Source organism: Anas platyrhynchos, chromosome 19 (assembly GCF_047663525.1).
Source record: "Anas platyrhynchos isolate ZD024472 breed Pekin duck chromosome 19, IASCAAS_PekinDuck_T2T, whole genome shotgun sequence".
Taxonomy (NCBI): Eukaryota; Metazoa; Chordata; class Aves; order Anseriformes; family Anatidae; genus Anas; species Anas platyrhynchos.
The window spans coordinates 5,640,591-5,659,783 of record NC_092605.1 but is presented as its reverse complement, the minus strand read 5'-3'; the positions used below and the strand labels follow the sequence as shown (position 1 = coordinate 5,659,783).

Sequence of the window (19,193 nt, the reverse complement as noted above, 5' to 3'; positions counted from 1 at the left end):
GAGATTTTCAAAAATGCCTAAGAAATTAATGTGCAATGCTCCTCTGACACACAGTCAAGTACAGGAGTCATAAGCCACATCTACTTTGTGCAGTTCATGTTCTGAGTGTCATTGACTGCATATTTTGAGTGTCTAGGTAAGTTTACATGTCTATTCCACTGCAGTGCAGTGTTGTATAAATATACTACAATACGCCTCAGAAATAGTCTAATTCATTTTAGGTCATCCTTCACATCAATGGCCTTGCTAAACTGTTATATTGCTAAATTGGCCTTGCTAAACTGTTAAATTGTTAGAATACGTTCTCAACTTTGCAGTGTTTTAATATAGATCCTTCCCATTTTGTCACCAAGTTGTCATTATGGCTTTGGCCTTAACACAGGCAATCTTAACTCAGTATACTGGGAGCTGGAGTGGGAGGTTGGTCAGAAGTACCCACCTGCTGCTACCATTAGGCCTCCTCTGTTAATTCTTCAATAGTACATACATTAGTAGGATCCTACCTGTTTGTAGTTATGTACTACTTATGCTCTTCATTCTGTTTCTGTGTTCTAAGGAATTGTGGAAGGTATCATGCTTAAAATAAACAATGTTCCTGCACAGCAGTTATCACAAAGGGAAGAGTGTTACTTGTAAGACAGTTAGGAATTTTTGTTTGCTTATTTGTTTAAAAGGAAAAAACTTTCCATGATAAGCAAATCTGCTATGAAACCTGACTGAAATACATGCCAGGCCTGATATAACGCAACAGAATCTAAGAATTCCTAACAGAAAATTATCTGAAAATATTTGAAAAGACTCTTTGTAAGCATAGAAGAGAATGCTTATTATGTGCTTCCGTAATCACATATTTCATACAAAATTAGAGTCTGTTGAGTAAATCCCAAAGCAATTTATGATTTCTCAATACAATTCCCACACTCTGATTGTTCTTCAGGCAACTAAAAGACTGTGTAGCACAGAAACAGCTGAAGACAGGAGAGTGTTTTCATCTGACTTACTGGTGAGGTTCCACCGTGCTTTATCTAGTTGCAGACAGAAGGAACACTACTGGGGCCACAAATGCTGCAGACCAGCTGTAAGAGATATACTAAAAATTTTGAAAACAATGTTATCGACACAAAGCTTTCTTGTATCTCTAAAACACTAACTCAGCTATCTTTCCTGTATCTACAATCCCCTACATTTTTTCTACCAGCACTTAAAAGGGGTCTAACATTGTTTGTAGCAAGTCTTTTAATCAGCTAGGTAATTTCTATTGGGTTACAAAGCAGAAATTCTGTATAAGTGGGAGAGAAAAATAATAGAAAGATATCTGCATCATTATTATGAGGTACTCTGAAGTGAAATGTCAGTTCTAAGCATTTTGATGGAATACAAAGTGCACTAAAATAATGTACACTAGCAAATGCTAACTGAATACTAGGCCAAATATGTGGCAACTTGTCTGATAAACATCAAGTTTCTCTACATGCTTAGGGAATGCATCACTTCAAAGAAGGATGAAGGCTATTCTTCGGTGTTAACCCCTAGCAGACAAGTTTCCCTTGATTCCTAAAGATCGTTAAGACAAAGCCCTTGGAGCAACACTTTTCTTTGTACCATTCTAAAACTAGTTCACTTGCAGGTGAAACATGGAAACAAATACTGTATACTTTCAACGTGACTTCACTTTATAACAGGCCTTAAACTCTGAACTGCCAAATTTGACAATAAAGACTCCTATCTTCCTTTGAGAACTGCATTCATGAGTTACTGAGAGGACCAATTCCATCTCAGCCAGTAAATTCTTTTGGCCTCCATTCACTTGGGAATGTAAATTCTGTGACTAGGACTAAGACTTGTTAGTTGTATTTTCCTGACCAGAATATATCCAAGTTTCAGAATATTCTACCCTATTCATTCTTCTATGCAATTCAGAAGAATTAAACTAACAGGAGTACTGACTCTTATTGAAAAGATAGTCTTTACCTGGAAGTGAATTTCATGGATTTAGCACTGCATTAATAGCAGATATTTATATTTTATTCAATGGCTAACATTTAACTCAGAATCAGAGGTCAAATCTAATATTCCACTTAGAGGATGTAGTATCTAAATTGTCTTTTAAACAGAGCTAAATTTAACCTCAAAATACTATTTTTAAACAGAAGCCAAGTATTGCTGCTAAACTTTTTTGAATAAATTATACAACGGCTCAACACTGATTCACAAATGGTTTCCAATCACTAAAAGGTTATTTACCCCTCTCTCCCCCCCCTCCCCCCTCCCCAAACAAATAAATAAATAAATAGCTCTACCTATTTCAAAAGAAATAAATGTTGTTCTTTACCTTTTCTCATCCTTGATTGGCCAGGCATCAGTCCTGGCTGCTAAAAGAGTCAGGAGCATAAGCATGTTCCAACAGATCTAGTGAAAGTGTAGTCATTTGTGCCAGAAACATACACAAACACATTTAGAAATATGGTTATCCTGGGAATTGAAATGACCTCATTGTACCTCATTGAATCTTAATCCTCATTTAAAAAATAGTGCTTGGGAAATTTAATACTTCATATAATAATGGCATTCATATTTTTATTGAAAAGTGATGAGATTAGAATTTTTTCAAAGATACTGAAACCTAGATCTCTGTTTCTTAGAGTGAGCCACCATATTCCAGATGCATAGTTTTTAATATTAAAATTGAGAAATTAATTAGCTATGTAATTTCAAACTAGCTGGTCTTCCTTTAAAAATATTCCACAAAATATTTTTGGTGCAACCATCTAATCTGATATTTTCTTTGTTCTCTTGGAAGATCTGAATTTTTCACTGAATCATATGGTTGCTTCAGATTAGTGTCAACCTTAAACAAACAAACAAACAAAAGAATAAAGTCTAAAATAATGAGGAACTAACTAGGGATGTTCTATGAACAATAAAGGCAAGAGATCCAAGACAGATCCTGTGGAGATTAACAATAAAGTTTTAACCCACATCAGAAACATTTCAGTGAAGATGGAGTGTAATTGGATATGCCATCACATTGAAAACAAAGGAAACAGGTATTATTTCTCAAGTGATTTGCTAGCTGCTCTTCTGCCATAGATTGTATCAAACTCAGTACAAAGTTTTAGGTAAATTCTTTGGAGACTTTCTTTACTGTGTGCTTAGAACTGTTAAGCAACCTCAAATATAAGAAACTAGTATCACACTATTGAGTATGTTGAAAGAGTATAGACAAGGATGTCATGCTACTTCCAAAACAGTCAGTCAATCAAATCGTAACATGTATATGCATAGTAAGTTTTTTCCATTAGAAACAGCAGTCTCCACGAGACTATTTAGTTACCTGAATCACAATTTATCTAGAGCCTCTGAAAAGATAGAGTCAAATCAAATTCTCCCAAAGGAGATAGACTCATGCTAAGTTATATCACTGTTTTTCACTTCAAAAAGGCGTCTTAATCAGTTCATGATAATACATACAAAAAATATAGAGTGGTGCAGTGCCACACTTCCCAATAAACATTCTAAAAACATCAATTCTAAGAAATGTTGCTATAGCAGACTGTTAACTTTGAATTAATTGCTAAATATATTGCTTAGAAAACATAATGAGAAATCATTGCAGGTTAATTTCAGAAAATCCAGATGACCCTTTCTTAATTTATTTTTCCTGGTGGTCTGAGTGTGGTAGCAGAATACAGAGTTCCTTAGTCTCTTATTGGCTAGAGCTGATTTGTCCTGTTCAAAACTGGTCCCATGAAACAAACACACACACACCTGTTTGCTGAGAACCACAATAAACAAAAACTGTTCATAAAAAAAATTTGTTTCAGACTGTCATAAAACTCCATGCAAACTTATTTCAGGATGACAGTTTTAGCACTGAGTTTGCTCTTGTGTGAATGCAGGTAAGTAATTGATATTATAGTCCTGTAAGTTGACTCTTGAAGAAAACAATAGAAATGTAACTAACTCCATAAACTGAAATGAAAAAGCTGGTCTTAAATATTATGATTAGTTGCTTATAAGTATGTCCCATTAAAAGATATTGACCACACAACCAAAGTACCAGTGTATATTTAGATCAAAATGTTTGTGTATACTTGGAAGGCAAAATAAAAGAGTTTTCTCCCCTATAAATATTTGAGATTCCATTCTTCATATAAAATATTCTATCCACATATTTAGAGAATGGGAAAGAAATAATCTGCCTACACATCATATTAAAGGAAATGCACTTTTCATTCTTCAAAGACAAAAAAAATGTGTCCAGAAATGCATATAGGAATCTGCTCATCAGATAAGTGAGCTATGTACGAAATCGTTCAAAAATACTTACAGTTTCTGCAGTTCATTTTCCCCCTCACCAGATTACTCTGCTTTTCATTTCTGCTGTTATTCAAGCCTCAGCTGAAACAAAGTTTCTTTGACAGGGATGCAATTCCTCAGAGCTGCTTTGTCTGTCTGCAATTCCCTAGATGAACACTGCTCCAATAATTTACATCACTATCGGAGTTCTGTTGCTCCCCTAACACAGGCAGTGCGTTGGCTCTGTCATCTCCCACTTACGGAGCTTCTGAGGGAAAGAAACAATAGATGAGAAACAGACAGCTGATAGTATCCAACTACTCAAAGAAAAGCAACCTGAGACCACGAAGTAACACATTAGACTGTAATGATATACCATAGCATGTCATCTGTCCTGCAGTAGCATTTTGAACCCCCAGAAAAAAAAAAAAAAAAAAAAAAAAAAAAAAAAAAAAAAAAAACAGCAAATATTGTTAATAAGCTAAGGGTGGACCAACACTGAAAAACGATTTTTAAACAATTGGTAACATGAATATAATGGCATTCAAAATCTGTATGTTACTTTAAAATGATATTGCATTTTAATAAATGAAAGAAATCTCAATATCACATTATAAGAACAGCAAAGGATGAAATAATCCTGACAGATACTATGTCTCACTTCAGTAAGTTATATTATATTACTGATGTTAACACCATATCGCAAACAATAGCATTGTGTGACAATCACAAGCAGTGCAACTATTTGTGTAAATCTTCTTTTTAGAAGAAATAACAGGAAACAATTATAGTGTGCCAATGAAAGGCCACCTTACACAGCTTCTTAAATTTATTCTAGTGTACAAGAACACAATTACAACTTCTGTGGAGAAATAGTGAAACAGGTGAACAGATGAAACGTAACATGAAGCTGCATGACAAGCTCTCCAAAGCAAGCAGTATCCACAAGATTTAGCTATATGAATCAATGACAGATCCCACAAGCTTACTAACTTGTACAGTGGCAAATTTCAACCTATGTAAAGGAGTTCACAGAAAATTTATCAGATGGCTGAGTTTGAGAAAGTATTTCCATTACGGTGGAGAGTGCTGATAGGAATTTAAATCCCCATTAGAAAATAATCAATATACCAACATCTATTAACAACCACTAAACTGCTGGAAGTGGTAGTTCTGTTACTACTTTTTAGAGTTCAGTAAAAGTCTTTTTAATAGACAAAACTAAACATTTTTAACACTTACTTACAGCCTCCTCTGGGATGGCATATACTGCTGCCGTATACTGCCAACTCAGCTCCACTTCCTGACACTGTAAGTGAAAAAAAGAAAGAAATGTCAAACTGTGGTAGAAGAAAAGTTTAAGTGCATCGATTCTTTTTTCCAAATTGGAATTTGATTGCAATGCTTGAGATAACACCATTTGAATAAGAGGTCATTACTGTTTTGAATTACAATCAGCGAACTGGGATTTCTGCCCCCCACCTCCTTTGCAGAATGCACAGTATGAGAATCTTGATATTTGAAGCATTATTATAAGGATAAAATAATCATTTAAAGACAGAAAGCACATAACAATGTTAATCCAATAATATTATTAGATTTTTTAAGAAAAAATTCCAACACAGTCCTCCACAAAGATAGTGCTCAGATTCCCGAAATCTTTAAGGACACAAGCAAAGGTATTATGGAGCCAGAGTAGAACTACTTATTACCATGACTGATCACATGGCTGTGTTGGAGAGTAAGGAGATAAAGTAATTGTGGTTACAAGGTTTTAAGCTTTACCTTCCGTGGAAAAGCCTACCTGTGAGGTATTCTCACCCACCTGGCTAGATGGTAAGTCAGAAGAAAAGTGAAGAAAAAGGAATCTGGTGGAAATCTCATTGTATTCAACTCCTCAGTGAAAGATCTACTAATGCTATGGGCTTGTAGGTTCCTGGCAGGATTTCCTATGACTTTAGACAATCCTCAGAAACAAAGGAATTACACTATTTTTAAAGCAGCTACTGTTGATAGCAATTCCCTTTGGATCCCTACTTTCATGTTTCAGCCCATACTGCGGCAGGGACCCTCTGCTGACACAATAAAATACTTGAGTCAGTGTTTTCCTTCCCAATCTTTCAGCTGACCTAAGCAGCTCCTAAGGCTAAAACGACTCAGCATTGTAGCTAGATAACATTTTTTTCATTCCTTCCTAAAGTTCAAATAACTCACAGACAGTCTTTCAATTCTTTCGTGCTCAAGCTTCAGACTCTTTGCAGCAATCTGGCTCTCTTGAAGTACCAACAATTCAGCTTTACTAGGGTTCAGAAAACAATGAGTCAGACATTGGCATCCAAAGAAAGCAATCGTCTCCTGCTGGGTCTGTCATTATCTAGGAAGAGTCTGACAGAAATTCTTAATTTCTGGCTCCTGTGCCTTTGCCATCCAACAGTATTACTAACCAGAACTAATCTTTCCCTTTCCAGACACCTCCTGGAAGCCCACCAGCTGCAGCAAGCACTCCAGAATTGCCTAAATGGGTTCCAAACCAGACTCATGTACTTCTTTAATTAACCCTGAAAACTTTTTTTTTTTTTTTTTTTTTCAGGGCTCACCCATAACCTTAATTTTCTCAAATATTAGCAAATTGGGTATCAGAATTAGTGAGACACTCAAACGTACTGAGATAAAACCAAATTAGGTATTCTCCATTTTCTGAGTTATGCATTTAATTTGTTTCCAAATGAAGACAGGAAGTTCTGCCAGAGTTTGTTAGGTCTCACATACTCTGGACCTCATCAACAGCCCCAGAGGTTTTTCACAGATTAAAAGGGGAATTAGTGAAATGTATCGGTATATATAGCTCATTTATATCACCAGTCCCAACAGTCCCCCATAAACTCAGTATTTTTTGCAGAGGTAAATATAATCCGCTGAATACCAGCAGCACCACCTTATTCAGGACATTGTTGCCAACATTACGAAATCCTAAATCAGTCCATCTGGAATATTTTCCCTGTCAAAAATAGCAACACTGGCTTTTGCTTAGAATTCAAAATTTCTGATCAGTTTCATGAACATCATTCTGTTCCAAAGATGGGGAAATCAAGTCACAAGAAAGGTACTGGCTAAGCACAAGTACCCAGTAGCTCTATCACTTGAGGCAGGAACTGAACCTAAATAAAAACTGAGAACTGAGATAAACCTGAGATCACCACTCAGTGTCTTACTACCCATCCTATCCAGGCAGCTAACACTGCTCCACATCCTGATGTAAGTTAAAATTTCATCTTCAATGGACAAGTTCAAAGCTCTAGCAGTGAATAGCTGTGTGTGTCTTCTGCATACGTCCTCACTGGCTCTCAATTATTAACTCTGCTGGAGCATCTGGTCAGGGCTAGCTATTTTTGGCTGGTATTCACAGCTCCAGTTGAGTAGGCTCTGGCGAGTACACCTGGCAACACTGGCTCAGAACAACACTAACTCAGACACACAACACAAACAGGAAGAAAGGGAGAGAGAGCCTGGGTGTTATTGATATAAGATTGTATTTTTACTAGGCTAATATATAGTGTCTGCTCATTCCTGTGGGTGTGTGGAAATCTCATTTCACAACGTCACATTCCTGAAGAGCACAGTTGGCATAATTCAGATAATGCACTTTAAACGCAACTTGCATTACCTCGTCATTTTATAAACTAGACTTTGGCACTTAAATAAGTGGAGGAAAGTTAATCTCATGGAAACATGCTAGTTTCAATGCTGATGATAGTTCTGCCGCCATCATTCCTCCTATCAAGCAAACCTAATTGCTTTGTTTTTGTGGGCTCTTAGGCAATAGCATTACTATGAGTGGAAAAAATAACAAAACTGACTGTGCTGACTTCTGATCAATCACCACGTAGCCTTTGAACATCAGACTTTTAAGTGTCTCTTCTTTGCCAAAAAAATTAATGAGCCAAAAATAAGTACCAAAGGTTGGAACCAGCTCTGTCTCAGCTGTATTCTATACCACAGTCACACTAGAGGATGAGGAAAGAGAGAAAAAGAGTGAAAGAAGAAAGCAAAGATTAGTAATAATTGCATTATGACTTCTTTTCCTTCATTTTTAGGTATGAGCTACAACAAGAACCATATGAAACTCCTGGTAGCCAAAGTGCAACTAGGTCACTTTAGCTTTCATCAGTTTCAAACAGACTAAAAATTAGGAATGAACAATAAACAGTTCAGCATTTCATACACACATAGAGCTAAACAGAAAAAGAGTCGGGTAAAGGAATTAGCTTTGTATCGTACGGAGTTCCAAAAAGTAGCTTCTGGAATGGCCCAAATTGTCTTTTAGTTTCCCTTTGGATCTTTCATTTTGTAGATCCTCGTGTATTTTTGTGAGACTGCTGTTGCACTGAGGGTTTCTTCAGCTTCAACTGTGCAGTACAATATTGCTCCATAAGTCATAGCTTCAGATCTAACACCTGCTAGCTTGCTTTAAATGTACCATCACCTCAATTACACTAAAACTTTGATATCTGCATTCATTACCACCAACTGTTTTAATTATCATAAACAGGATGCTGTTTTTATGTTTTCCTAGGATGTTGTAAAGACAAATTCATGAGATGGAGATTAGATATAAATGTCATTTCATTGTTTAATGGCCTGAATATAGAGAAAGCAATTTATGTTGCAAGCTTAGAAACTCACTTCTTACACTGGACATTTTGCATCTTGAAGCCAGACCCAGTCCAAAATAGTTTGATTGATAAAACACTTCATTCTGGAAAAAATATCCACAAGGCTTTTGTTTTGTTTTCCATTAAGGAGAAAACATACATTCTAATGTCTAAAAATATCACAAGGGATTATTGAAGTGACCCAAAGGAGCATGCTTTTTAAATCGTCCAGATCTTATCAAATTCCACTACAAACATATAGATTTTTAAATTATTTTTCAGTAATATTTCAGCCTCTTCTCCATGTATTTCCCAAGATATTTTTTTGGCAACAATAAATTTATTTGGTTTCCTTTAACAAAATTGGCAGAAGCACTCTCAAGACAAATTAAAAAGAACCATGCTGACTGAAGTAACACTGTCATTATCCTGCCAGTAAGCCCCTCAAACCTAGAGGTTGTGGTAGAAGAAAAAATAAAATAAAATAGTACAAGCAATGACAGAATCCCACAACTTTTGAATAGGCCAGGTCAGAATAAAACTCCAAGAGGAAATCACATCCAGTAGGATGATATTTTTGAGTCATGTTAAGGTCAATACTTTCAAAGTAAATAAAATCAAAAACTCTGTAGGTTTGCATTTCTTAGGTAAAAAACTTAGATCATGATTTCAGCAAGAATGGCTTAAGGTTCAATCAAAGGTTCAGAATACAAACTTGCAAAAGCCAAAAAATTCTTTTGACTTACATAATGTTTTACTTAGGAAAAAATAAAATCTGAAAAAATTCAGAATGTCCATTTTGTACGTACTTTCCACATGAAGTGTCTTGCCTTTTTCTGACTGAAATTACTATTGGATTTCCACATTCCTTTATAAACAAAAAACTTAAATCTCAAAACGTATTCTACTATGTTTTTTTCAATATTGAAATTTGGAGATGGATTAGCTAGCCATTCTCATGTCACAGGTAACTCTTTCACAAACTGGTATGAAATACCAGTTTCGGAACGATTACATCCTTGCTGCAATGAGAGGAGGACTTGGGACCTGAGGCCTTGGATGCCAAAGCCACCATATGCAAGGTCACAGGACTGGAGAGTTACATTTGAATTGCCACTTCTAGTATTTGCCACTGTTCCACATTATATTATACAGCTGTTTCAGAGAGCTATTGACATAAATATTTGCACAAACAACACAGACGTATGCATAAATATAATCTTGGTATGGGAAACTGTCTGGATGGTTTTCTGACCATGTACTTTTTAGGCTCATTACCTCGCCAAATACAGCACTGGCATTATTTGAAACAAAATTTTTAAATGTGGCCATCAAGTGGTGGAAGTTCAAAACTGCATCTTAAAATCTAAATTTGGCTCTGTCTAAGCCAAATAAATGACGCAAAATCATGTTCACAAGAAACATTTTTTGTGATGGGAAGTATAAGGAGTATTTCATACCAGGTATTTGGGGAAAAAGAATTAAATAAAAATAGAGAATGCAATAAGCCATTTTTGGGGTATCTAAACTAGACTAAAAAAAATAGTTAAGTAAAGCCATCCTTGTGCATCAGAGTATAAAGGCAATTACCTATGGATAAAGAAAAAGATAACCTTTCCTAATAGTCCATGGTGGAAATGTTACTCCTTCCCCCAGGATATTTGCTACTAGTCTTTTCTTAAAAGAGGAGGAATATTGGAGTAGACAAACCACAGCGCTGACACACTATAGCAGTTCCTTTTTCAAGATAGCACGAAGAACTGCAAGTTGCTTCCATACTCAGATCTCCTACTGAGGGCCCTGCTCATCCACAGTGACCATGGAAGTAGTGATTTACAGACAGGTACATTTACATTAACCAAGTATTTAGTTGCAGTTCTAAATACATATATATATATTTCCATCAACTACTCATGACTTTAATATACTGGAAAATCTGCTCTAACAAAAAGATTTTATTAGTAGCATATAAAACAAAAGAGCAAAGGGAACATTTCTTATATAAAGGACGTATATGAAACTGCAAAGAGTTTGTTCAGATTCCAACATTCAGCATAAAATCCAAATTGTTATAGTTATGTCTGAGTAGAGAAGAAACTTCTGGCGCAATTTATAAATCAACTACCAGGCTTCCTTGTTCAGCAAATTAACTACCTCGTTAAAAGCAGAAAGAGAAGGTTACAAAAGCACCTTGGGGTGAATATAGTTCTGGACAGGACAGGAGTCTTCCCTCAGCTAGCAGGAGAGAAACTTTCCCTCACATGAGAGGAGAGGAGAGGAGAGGAGAGGAGCCTTCCTTACCTCAGGTGACAGGACAGGAGCCTTCCCTGAGGTGAGAGAAGCTTTCCCTCAGGTGATTGGAGAGAAGCCCGCCCTCATGTGACAGGACAGAAGCTTTCTCTCAGCTGACAGGACAGAAGCCCTGAGCTGACAGGACAGAAGCTTCCTCTCAGGTGAGAGGAGAGGATCCTTCCCTCAGGTGACGGGAGAGAAGCTTTCCCTCAGATGAGTGAAGAGAAGCCCTCCCTTAGCTGTTAGAACAGAAGCTTTCCCTCAGCTGACAGGACAGAAACTTTCCCTCAGGTGAAAGGAGAGGATCTTTCCCTTAGCTGGCAGGAGAGAAGCTTTCCCTCAGGTGACAACAGAAGTCCTCCCTCAGGTGAGAAGAGAGGAGACTTCCTTACCTCAGGTGAGAGGACAGAAGCCTTCCCTGAGGTGAGAGAAGAGAAGCTTTCCCTCAGGTGAAAGGAGATCTTTCCCTCAGCTGGCAGAAGAGAAACTTTCCCTCAGCTGACAGGACAGAAGCTTTCTCTCAGGCTAGAGAAGAGAAACTTTCCCTCAGGTAAGAGGAGAGGATCCTTCCCTCAGCTGGCAGGACAGGAGCCCTCCCTGAGGTGAGAGAAGAGGAGCCTTCCCTGAGGGAAAACGCTGAGCACTTTGGGCCAGACAGCACCTCAGCATTGTGCTGAGGACAAGCTGGGAGAAAAGAATTTGCTCTCTATGCAGGAAAGTTTGTTTATAAACTCTGCTTCTTCCACTTTTCATGACAACTCAGGCAGGTATACTCAAAACAGCCTGTCTGACTCAGACTTTGTTTGCAGTAGCCTTCATGCTCAATAGCAGTGCTATTATGCCCGCCATCTTACCAACCTTGTGGGGTTTACTTAGAGAATTCTTCTGTCTTGATGCTATAGATTTTCCTGAAAATTTTATCCCTGCCAAGTTCACAATCATCAAAACTGATGCTCCCGGGGGGAAGAATAAATTGGGATGGCCCAGAGGACTGGCGTTAGTCATGTCATATTGTACACGTACTAACAGATTAAGAGTGGGGTCTCTCAGATGCTTTCACTTGTATTATTTTTAGATTTTTACATTTTGTGCTTTTACTGGAGAAAAGCACTCTACCCTTTTTTCTGGCTTTTCTGTAGTTTGCATGGGACTAACCAAAAGCTGCATGAACAGTGTATTCCCATCTAACACATAGGTTTTCTTCACAAATTAAAGTGATTTAGCATATGCAGCTAAAAAGGGGGAAGAAGGGGCTGTGGTGTCAGACATGCAGTCATTGCCAAAGATTTCCTTTGCTAAACTGTTGTTTCACAGATCTGGTTGCCAACATTGCATGGAACAATGTTGGGAGGAAGGAAATCATTGTGTTCAGCTTTTTCTGCCATTGCTTGTAAGTTAATTCCCTGGGGCTTTACAGGGACAGATTCTAGTCCAAACAAGAAGAGGCAAGTGGATATCTGTCTACAAGCAAAGAAACCAAGGAAGAGATTTTTAGTGAATTTAGTAAATACTGTAATCAATGGTAATTTATAGCTCAGAAATCAACCTCTGATTAATTCCCCAATGTTGTTTTGCTTTCACCCCTATTACTTTCTTTTAAACACACCTCCATCCAGATAAAAGCTTCTTTGTAGTATTAGTTTATTTAGAGATTTCAACATGTGATGAAAAAGCTTCAAGTGGGAGAAGCAGAACCAGCTTTGGATCCAGGCAAATTTTGCACTCACCAAAACAAGTTTGAGCCAAATTTAGTAGTGCCATATGACATGCTCTTGGGGAGTGAGAGGCTGGCTGTAGGCCCAGATCTGACAAAGATCTTTTGCACATTTTTATCTTTATCCTCTGTGAATAGTCCCAGTGATCGTTCTGTCAACCTGAAGTATTAAAAAATCATCAGGCTGGCCTGTAAGATTTAAAAGATGTGGTCTTTAAACCAAAGAACTATTTTTTTTAAGAAAAGGTATTTTTTAATTTGCTTTCTGTTTACTGAGCCTTAAGGAAACATCTGTGTCATGTTTTCCAGTCTTTTTCTGTGCAATGACAGCACTAGGAACATTTTTTTCCCCAAATGAATTTGGAGGTTCTGCAGATTTATGACTTTCAGAAATGGGATTTTAGGCAGATGTCATACATTGTAAGATTCTTGGTAGGAACTGAGAGAATCAGCTGCATAGTCAAAACAGCACTGAGTCACTGAAGCACTTGCTTAAGGCTTACAGAATCAGGGCCTTGGATCATATCTTCTTTGAGGTAAGAATTATAATTGCACTGTGTCTAGGTGATGCACAAGCACTTATGTGTGTGTATACCTTCACTCTTCTGGTAACTGATCTATGTATCTGCTTCAGTCTTCTCATTGCATTAGTTTTGGTCCCTCACATAGCTGGTCCTCTTCAGGTACCAGTGACTTAAAGACAATGACAGGCCTATGACAGACTCTCTTACCATGTAGAAATCACTGGGGGGAATGAGGAAGATGACAGAGTCAGATTTTCCTTCATAAAGACATGCAGGGCAGATATCTTTTGGAAAAAGCCAGTATACCCACAGCTCTGGAAAATACTGTGGAATTTCTCCAGATAACAACCAGATAATTAAATGGTCTGTAAATGAGGACAACATAATTAGTGTGTACTTGGAAACAAGAGAGATACTGGCATTCAAAGCTTAATATTGATAAATTTTAATTAAATATTAAAGCAGCTTAGGGGCTGACCTAAAGTGTTGGCAGTGAAATAAAGCTAAATCTAAGAATGTTTGTTCTAGAAGCAGCACTTTGCAGCCCCAGCTAAGATCAACCAATACTGCTACAAGGTTGTACAAAAAGCACAAGTACTTCTGTCCCAAATATCTTGATGTCTTAATGAAATAGAGTGAGTTTTACACATGGATAAATATAGCATAGAGAGAGTGATTTGTCCCTGGTAAAACAAAGTGTTTATGAGAGAAGAGCTGAATATAAATTCCAAGATTGAAGGGTATACTTCAGCTACAAGAGCACTTTTCCTTGCCACTTTTGTGACAATTCACTTTGTTATTTTATAGTGTAATAGAAATATTTTTATTTTAGTTTCACTGAAGAGTTCAGTTAAATACATATTTACTTCCCCCCCCCCCCCCCCCCCCCCACACACACAATTTGTCTCTATCCACTCCTGTCTTTGTCTGTGAGTCTATGTCTAAGGCAGGATGAGACTGGATTATCACAGAGTAAAACAACGCTGCTGCTAACTAGGTTGGTTCACATTTGAACATGGACAACAAATGTTGCAGGCAGGTTGAGTTTCATATATTAAAATTCCTAGCTGAACTATTAAAATCTATTTTCATAAAAAACAAACGGACAAACGGAAATGAAAGCAGGTTTGTCTGCCTTGCAAAAAAAAAACAGATAAACAGTGAAGCAGAGCTCTGCCAAAAATCTCTGTTTCTATGGGCAGTGCTAGCAGATAAAGTTAATGAAGTGTCAAAATTATTCTGTGGCAGCATCTATGTCTTTCCAGACTGGAAAAAATGTATTTTCCTTTGAAAGATACTATCTTTATCCAACCTCCCTCTAAACCTAATTATTTATAGATTCTAATTACTGATTTCCCTATACTGATCCCTCCTTGCGTACACCCCTCTTTTGGGGGCAGAGTATAAGCAAAAGTTTTGCAGCATTTTTAGGGACTCTGTGTTAGTGCAGCCTCAGCACTGTCCATAGGACTGGATAGGTCTCAGTATAAAAGTGGTTCTGTGCATTTTTCTTTCAAAAGATCCTGATTTGTTAATTCTTTCTCAGGAAAATAAAAATTTCACTGGAATTCTTTGCAAGTTTTCTTGAATCTAAACTACTTTGGATAAACTTACAGAATAAAAAATACCTGTGGGCTACGAGGCTTGTCCCAAAGCTCATCAAACGCAGAAATATCCTTTGACTATAAGAACACTATATTGTATTATTGAATTCATAAATCACCTAATTCCTTAGCTCATTATAAATAACCAAAGAATTGTTTGGAAAAGGTGTCTACTAGGTAAGGCAAGTGCGATAGGAATGAAAAATAAAAATATTTATAGATTTTTGGCTTCATCTGATCCCTTGTGAGGAGACTCATTCTAGGTTCTTTACAACTATTGAAAAGAAAGTCTAAACATGTTTTGAAATGCAAGTCATGGTCTCTTTCAGTATAGTCTGCTCTGTGTAGACAGAACAGTCATAAATGGTTTCTGGGACAGCATATTTAGTTTAATTGCTGCTTCACTCAACGAAACCCTGATAAAATCCATAATAAGCAAAGCAACACTCCATAAGCTTTTTTATGGTTGCAATATATAAAAATCTCCATTTGTCTTGCTGGCATTATTTATATGAAACCTTCTGCTACATACAGGTTAGGGCTTAATTTCAGAATTTTATGGCCTCCCCTGACTAAACAATGCCTCATATTGTAGTCATTTTATTAAAACAATTGGAATATGATCCCATTGTAATTTTATATGATGTACTTAAGGAATAGTTTTCTACTGTTACTGTGAGGGTGGCTATTGATTCTCAGTTGCTTAGCGTTCTGATATACGTATTTATAAGTATACTTATGCACACTTTTAATTGGGGCCTGGCTACTTGCCAGAACATACTACGGTTGATGATAAAGGGGATAAATTTTACTCCTATAATGTAATCTAGTCAAATATTGTAAACAACCCTTTAACCTCAGATCTTTGAAAACACCTTAAGCCATAGCTCATGTCACCAGCAGGCAACCTTGAAACCTGCATAGAAAGTCCAATTGAGTACTGCTAAGGGCACTGAAATAGTAAGACTGCTGATGAAGGGATGGAATGAAATACAGCCCTCTGCCCAAACAGATGCCGTTGCTTATTCTGTGTGTATACCAGGGTCAGAAGTAGAGATGAGAATGATGGCTGGTAAAGATGCAGTTAGAAAAGTTTTAGGAAACACAAAAAGAAGTCATTACAAGGTGAGAACGTGAATTATTGCATTAGTTCAATCACTCAGTTGGGGCTTTTGAAGCAGCAGTTGCAAATTAAGACAGTCAATCCCAAGTTTTAGAGCAACCCATAGCTACTACATGCAGTTCCCACATTACTACGAATGAATCAACTATAGTCTTGGTCATTGCTGCTGATCTCTCAGGAGTACTCATCACCTTGAAGGAGAGAGATGAACATAAGCAAAATTAATTTCTCCTTTAATTTTGGAGAAAGCTGGAGGTAATTCTTACTTCCAGAGCTTGTTCACTGTAGGTGAATAATTAAATGGTATGTCCCTACTTCCAGCCAAGAGAATTTAAATCAGCTAAATCTGAGCTTCAGAAATGTAAGATAGTATTCATGCAGCCAAAAGGCCATACTGAAACCAGCATAGTTTGGCTTGCAAATGTGCAATGTCATAGGGAATACGAAGTGGTGTCTTTAATAAAATCAAGTAGAATGGGAGATGAGCCTTGCTGCGATTCTTATGAATTCATTGTTTTCAGCTTTGGGGTATGAATTGTGTAAGAAGGCATATTTAAATTGAACTCTGTATAAGCTGCTTTAATATAGGCATTGAGGAGTGCTGATCAGTGTTTTCTCAGATGTTGTTTTCATATGTCTAATGTCTTCTGCATATAAAAATATTAGTGAGTAATTTTATGCTTATTTTTAATATGAAAATTTGGATTATTTGATTGACAAATTTTATAGGTATTGCCTTACTGCCCTCTGGCGTACAGGGATGAAATAGGCGTATGACCAACGCTTTATAAGCATCTGTTGTTCCTGTAAAGTTATCACTGGGACAGGTCAAACTTTGGCTAAACTCTTTGAAAACGAGAATGAACATACAGTGTTTCACTTCATTTAGCCCGTTTTTTTTTGGTATATAACATCTTTTCACTAGCTATGTATTAGTATGTAGACCTTTATCCCTGACTAGACACATAAGTGCGTGTGAGATTAAAACATATGTGATTATTGTAATACCACCTCAGTGCTTGCTTTGAAAATCTTTAGTGTCTCCTTTGATGTTTGTTTTCAAAGCAGCAGCTTGCAATTTCTCAGGAAAACTGAATCTCATTGTTCAGAGATGCAAGACCAATGGCAGCCTGTCTCACTGGATCAAGTTTTTGCTGCTCCTGTGTAACCTAAGCCTGGGAAATCCTGGGGCTGTGCGTAGTTGATCGGTGCTGAGCATCAAAGACAACAAAACACATCATTTTTCCTCACAAACACCCCTCAAAATGAAGACGTTTGGAAGCCATATGCATCTGTTCTTTCCTGAATTAATTTATCTTTTTCCAGGATTTGTCTTGTGGAAAAATTAGAAATTCCTGTTCAATCCTCCCTTTTCCTCTTATACTTTAATACCATATATGAATGAAACCAAAGGTTGGGAATTTCTTAAAGTTTTGAAACTAGGGGAAAATGCAGTTTTGTCCAGGTTGATTTTCTTTAATATTTTTTTAAACCTTACACTTAATATAGATATTTAGCATAAAGATTCCCCATTGCAGATTGTACATAGCTGGAAGTGTGTTTAAAAGATGGTGCATGCCCACAAGTATGAATTACAACAAGCATCCCTTTATCCTATTCTTGCAATACAAAGAAACTTTCAAAAGTATATGGAATTTATGTTAATTTCTTGGTCTTTTCTCTGCTTTCACAAGAGGAAACGCCACACAAACTAAAAACAAAGGTCATTATCTCCAAAAGTATTTTTAGGGACTTTACAATACATGTGAGGAGCTAATAAAACTATTAAGTCTTTAAATATTTTAAACACTTTTCCTTTGGCAGTTAACAGGAATTAGGTACTTTTTTTCTATATGCCTCTTTATAGTGTAATGAGATGCTTTTCTTTAGGTGCCTAAAGACCTATGAAAATCTACTTCTCTCAAAGTCTAGAGTTTCGGGTCAGACATAAAGGAAATGTAAACTAATTGACACAGAGACTAAGAAATGAAAAATGAAAATCACTGACAAGATTCTGCAACACTCAGTATGGTGGGAACATTTAACTGCATATTTTAGAATAAGTGAGTAAAATAGCATGTATATAGGAAAAGCTATCTGTGAAAAATAATAATAATAATAATAATAATAATAATAATTCTGCAGAAAGCTCAGTGAAAAAAAATGAATTTTCTCCTCTAGAATCTCTTGGCCATCAGAGTGAATGCAAATCTTGTGATTAGGAAAAGGAAATGCTGAATAAATGTAGAGGGATTATATTGTCTTTGTATTTGGCTCTGGTGATACAACTCTGGAAATCTCAGCCAGGTTCAAGAGCCATACATCTTAAAAATTGCTGTGAGTCTGTGCAGACTTATGTTAGAGCCACAGGAATGATTAAAATGATTACTAAAAGCTGCTTTAGCTTGTGGAAATGATGCATGTTAGTGTCTTCATGTGCAGTGAATTCCTTTGCCCTTTCCTTTATCCCTCGATGCCAAACTTTTCCTCAAAAGGCTCAGGAGCTACTAAATTTAGGGATTCTGTAGGGAAAACAGAGAGGTCCCCAAGGTGACAGCAGTAGAGGCATGAAGGAATTAAGCTGAGAGGGAACGAAGAAAGAGGGACTAGAGAAGATGGGCTCTGATTAAAAGAGGAAAAAACTTGACAAAGGGGAATTCCCAGACAATGAGGAAATCATATTTGAATTTACACTGGAGAGCTTGGGGGAGACAAATATGAATAGATATCCATTTATTTCAAAAGATATCGTAGGCTCTTACAAACATTAAATTAAATTGTTAATTGTTTCACAGTCATATTGTATAAGCCGTGATGTAACAACAGACGGCTTAAATATAGGAACAGAAGTCTCCTAAACATTGGAGCTGTTTGGTTTTGGATTGGATCTTCACTCTCCCAGTTTTGCTTGGATAGCAGTTTACTTAATAAATGGATGATGGTCAGATTCTTGGTGATGCAAGCTAGCACATGTTAGGAGAAAAG

General features: G+C 36.9%; 1 protein-coding gene across 2 annotated transcripts in view; it reads right to left on the bottom strand.

Moving 5' to 3' along the window:
• Window positions 1-12,020, bottom strand: part of ANKFN1 (ankyrin repeat and fibronectin type III domain containing 1) — a 139,474-nt gene extending 127,454 nt beyond the window's left edge. Inside the window, exons 1-3 of one of the 2 annotated variants that reach the window (XM_021267303.4) lie at window positions 11,253-12,020; window positions 5,542-5,608; window positions 4,331-4,567 (exon numbers count right to left, since the gene is read on the bottom strand). The gene's annotated coding sequence lies outside the window, so the exon portion shown is untranslated. The remainder of the gene's footprint in view (window positions 1-4,330; window positions 4,568-5,541; window positions 5,609-11,252) is intronic. The other variant, XM_072025674.1, reaches the window with a different exon arrangement.
• Between the last annotated feature and the right edge of the window lie 7,173 nt (window positions 12,021-19,193).